Consider the following 5,010-nt stretch of genomic DNA (forward strand, 5'->3'; position numbering starts at 1 on the left):
CCTTTGAAATTCAGAATGATTGGCTTCTTTAGGAACTCAGAATCCAGATAGTGTCATTGATTCTCCTAGTTAAGTATGATGATTCTTGAACACAGCTACTTTATGAGTCTTGGCCGTGGCCCAAAGCACTCTGTCTTCCAGTATTACCACCGGATACATACATGCCACAGACACATAATTGGGTGAACCTTTTCAGATTGTGACTCAGCTTTACTAGAGTCCCCAATTAGAGGTGTCCAGGGTTCTTAAGCACACTCTTTTTGCCTTGGATCACAACTTTATTTCTTTCTTTTTCTTTCTTTTTCTCTTTCTCCTCTTTTTTTTTTGTATTCACTGCTTTTTCTTGCTTCAAGAATCATTTTTATGATTTTTTCAGATCCTCAGTAACATGTCTCCTTTTTCATCATTCTTTCAAGAGCCAACAATTTTAACATTCATGAACAACAAATTCAAAAGACATATGCACTGTTCAAGCATACATTCAGAAAATAAAAAGTATTGTCACCACATCAAACTAATTAAGCTAGTTTTAAAGATGAATTCGAAATCCTGTACTTCTTGTTCTTTTGTAATAAAAACAGTTTTCATTTAAGAAAGGTGATGGATTCATAGGACATTCATAGCTTTAAGGCATAGACACTAAGACACTAATGATCACAAGACACAAACATAGATAAACATAAGCATAAATTCGAAAAATAAGAAAATAAAGAACAAGGAGATTAAAGAACGGGTCCACCTTAGTGATGGCGGCTTGTTCTTCCTTTTGAAGGTCTTATGGAGTGCTTGAGCTCCTCAATGTCTCTTCCTTGCCTTTGTTGCTCCTCTCTCATGATTCTTTGATCTTCTCTAATTTCATGGAGGAGGATGGAATGTTCTTGGTGCTCCACCCTTAGTTGTCCCATGTTGGAACTCAATTCTCCTAGGGAGGTGTTTATTTGCTCCTAATAGTCTTGTGGAGGAAAGTGCATCCCTTTAGGCATCTCATGGATTTCATGAGGAGGAATTTCCTCATGCTTGCTCCATTCTTTCCTTAGTGATGGGCTTGAGGTCATGCCTTCTCAGTTGAACCGGCTTCCTTCTTGAGTTTCTCTTCCATTGAGTGCCCTCTTCACAAATGACTGTGAGGACTTGGTCCAACCTTTGATCAAAGTTGACCCTTTTTGAGTTTGAAAGGAATCTCGGAGATCACCTTCTTTAAGGCCACAACTTCATAGAAGTGGTCTTGATGCACCCTTGAGATGAATCTCTCCATCTCCCATGACTCGGAGGTGAAAGCTTTTGCCTTCCCTTTCCTCTTTCTAGAGGTTTCTCCGGCCTTGGATGCCATAAATGGTTATGGAAAAACAAAAAGCAATGCTTTTACCACACCAAACTTAAAAGGTTTGCTCGTCCTCGAGCAAAAGAAGAAAGAAGAGAGTAGAAGAAGAAGAAATGGAGGAGAGGGAGATGGCTTTGTGGTTCGGCCAAAGGGGGAAGAAGTAGTGTTTAGGGTGTGTGAAAATGAAGGAGTGAAGATGGGTTTATATAGGGGTGAAAAGAGGGGTAGGGTTCGGCCATTATGGGTGGGTTTGGGAGGGAAAGTGGTTTAAATTTTGAATGGTGAGGTAGGTGGGGATCCTGTGGGGTCCACAGATCCTGAGGTGTCAAGGAAAAGTCATCCCTGCACCAAATGGCATGCAAAAATGTATTTTGAGCCAATTCTGGCATTAAACGCCGGGCTGGTGCCCATTTCTGGCGTTTAACGCCAGGTTCTTGCCCTTTCCTGGCGTTTAACGCCAGTCTGGTGCCTCTTTCTGGCGTTAAACGCCCAGAATGGTGCCAGACTGGGCGTTAAACGCCCAACTACTACTCTTACTGGCGTTTAAACGCCAGCAAGGCCTTCCTCCAGGGTGTGCTATTTTTCTTCCTGTTTTTCATTTTGTTTTTGCTTTTTCAATTGATTTTGTGACTTCTCATGATCATCAACCTATAGAAAACATAAAATAACAAAGGAAAATAGGTAAAATATAACATTGGGTTGCCTCCCAACAAGCACTTCTTTAATGTCAGTAGCTTGACAGAGGGCTCTCATGGAGCCTCACAGATTCTCAGAGCAATGTTGGAACCTCCCAACACCAAACTTAGAGTTTGAATGTGGGGGTTCAACACCAAACTTAGAGTTTGGTTGTGGCCTCCCAACACCAAACTTAGAATTTGACTGTGGGAGCTTTGTTTGACTCTGCTTTGAGAGAAGCTCTTCATGCTTCCTCTCCATGATGACAGGGGGATATCCTTGAGCCTTAAACACAAGGGATTCTTCATTCACTTGAATGATCAGTTCACCTCCATCAACATCAATCACAGCCTTAGCTGTGGCTAGGAAGGGTCTGCCAAGGATGATGGATTCATCCTTGCACTTCCCAGTCTCTAGGACTATGAAATCAGTAGGGATGTAATGGTCTTCAACTTTCACCAAAACATCTTCTACAAGTCCATGAGCTTGTTTTCTTGAGTTGTCTGCCATTTCTAGTGAGATTCTTGCAGCTTGTACCTCAAAGATCTCTAGCTTCTCCATTACAGAGAGAGGCATGAGGTTTACACTTGACCCTAAGTCACACAGATCCTTCTTGAAGGTCATGGTGCCTATGGTACAAGGTATTGAAAACTTCCCAGGGTCTTGTCTCTTTTGAGGTAATTTCTGCCTAGACAAGTCATCCAGTTCTTTGGTGAGCAAAGGAGGTTTGTTCTCCCAAGTCTCATTTCCAAATAACTTGTCATTTAGCTTCATGATTGCTCCAAGGTATTTAGCAACTTGCTCTTCAGTGACATACTCATCCTCTTCAGAGGAAGAATACTCATCAGAGCTCATGAATGGCAGAAGTAAATTCATTGGAATCTCTATGGTCTCATTTTGAGCCTCAGATTCCCATGGTTCCTCATTAGGGAACTCATTGGAGGTCAATGCACGCCCATTGAGGTCTTCCTCAGTGGCGTTCACTGCCTCTCCTTCCTCTCCAAATTCGGCCATGTTGATGGCCTTGCACTCTCCTTTTGGATTTTCTTCTGTATTGCTTGGAAGAGTACTAGGAGGGAGTTCAGTAATTTTCTTGCTCAGCTGTCCCACTTGTGCCTCCAAATTTCTAATGGAGGACCTTGTCTCAGTCATGAAACTTTGAGTGGTTTTGATTAGATCAGAGACCATGGTTGCTAAGTCAGAGGGGTTCTGCTTAGAATTCTCTGTCTGTTGCTGAGAAGATGATAGAAAAGGCTTGCCATTGCTAAACCTGTTTCTTCCACCATTATTGTTGTTGAAACCTTGTTGAGGCCTCTGTTGATCCTTCCATGAGAAATTTGGGTGATTTCTCCATGAAGAATTATAGGTGTTTCCATAGGGTTCTCCCATGTAATTCACCTCTTCCATTGAAGGGTTCTCAGGATCATAAGCTTCTTCGTCAGATGAAGCATCCTTAGTACTGCTTGGTGCATTTTGTATTCCAGACAGACTTTGAGAAATCAAATTGACTTGTTGAGTCAATATTTTATTCTGAGCCAATATGGCATTCAGAGTATCAATCTCAAGAACTCCTTTCTTCTGATTAGTCCCATTGTTCACAGGATTCCTTTCAGAAGTGTACATGAATTGGTTATTTGCAACCATTTCAATTAGCTCTTGAGCTTCTGCAGGCGTCTTCTTCAGATGAAGAGATCCTCCAGCAGAGCTATCCAAAGACATCTTGGATAGTTTAGAGAGACCATCATAGAAAATACCTATGATGCTCCATTCAGAAAGCATGCCAGAAGGACATTTTCTGATCAATTGTTTGTATCTTTCCCAAGCTTCATAGAGGGATTCTCCATCCTTCTGTCTGAAGGTTTGGACTTCCACTCTAAGCTTACTCAATTTTTGAGGTGGAAAGAACTTTGCCAAGAAGGCATTGACTAGCTTTTCCCATGAGTCCAGGCTTTCTTTAGGTTGTGAGTCCAACCATGTCCTAGCTCTGTCTCTTACAGCAAAAGGGAATAGCATAAGTCTGTAGACCTCAGGGTCAACCCCATTAGTCTTGACAGTGTCACAGATTTGCAAGAATTCAGCTAAGAACTGATGAGGATCTTCCAATGGAAGTCCATGGAACTTGCAATTCTGTTGCATTAGAGAAACTAATTGAGGCTTAAGCTCAAAGTTGTTTGCTCCAATGGCAGGGATAGAGATGCTTCTCCCATAGAAGTCAGGAGTAGGTGCAGTAAAGTCACCAAGCACCTTCCTTGCATTGTTGGCATTGTTGTTGTTTCCGGCTGCCATGTGTTCTTCTTCTTTGAAGAATTCGGTTAGGTCCTCTACAGAGAATTGTGCCTTAGCTTCTCTTAGCTTTCGCTTCAAGGTCCTTTCAGGTTCAGGGTCAGCTTCAACAAGGATGCCTTTGTCTTTGTTCCTGCTCATATGAAAGAGAAGAGAACAAGAAAATGTGGAATCTACTATGTCAAAGTATAGAGATTCCTTGAGGTGTCAGAGAAAAAGAAAATTAGAAGGAAGAGGTAGAAGAATTCGAACTTAGTGAGATAGAGTTCGAATTGTGCATTGAGGAGGAGTGATACTCCATAAATAGAAGGATGTACGAAGAGGGGAAGAAATTTCGAAAATTAAATTAAAAAGATTTTTAAAACATTTTAAAAAACTGGTTGATAATTTTCGAAAACAAAAAGTGGGAAAGAAATCAAGTGATTTTTGAAAAAGATTTTGAAATAAGAAATTAAAAAGATATGATTGAAAACTATTTTTGAAAAAGATGTGATTAAAAAGATATGATTGAAAAGTTATGTTAAAAAAAAGATATGATTGAAAAGATATGATTTGAAAAACAATTTAAAAAGATTTGATTTTAAAAATTAATGACTTGCCTAACAAGAAAAGATATGATTCAAACATTAAACCTTTCTCAACAGAAAAGGCAACATATTTGAAATGTTGAATCAAATCATTAATTGATAGCAAGTATCTTTGAAAAAGGAAAGAAATTGATTTTGGAAACA

At 40.1% G+C, this 5,010-nt stretch overlaps 1 non-coding gene across 1 annotated transcript; it reads left to right on the forward strand.

Annotated features, from left to right (window-relative positions):
* The first annotated feature begins 3,773 nt into the window (after positions 1 to 3,773).
* LOC130952201 (small nucleolar RNA R71) lies at positions 3,774 to 3,877 on the forward strand. Its single transcript, XR_009074386.1, has one exon. It is a non-coding gene; the product is annotated as a small nucleolar RNA R71 (small nucleolar RNA).
* The last annotated feature ends 1,133 nt before the right edge of the window (positions 3,878 to 5,010 follow it).

The sequence above is a fragment of the Arachis stenosperma genome, chromosome 1 (assembly GCF_014773155.1).
Source record: "Arachis stenosperma cultivar V10309 chromosome 1, arast.V10309.gnm1.PFL2, whole genome shotgun sequence".
Lineage (NCBI taxonomy): Eukaryota > Viridiplantae > Streptophyta > Magnoliopsida > Fabales > Fabaceae > Arachis > Arachis stenosperma.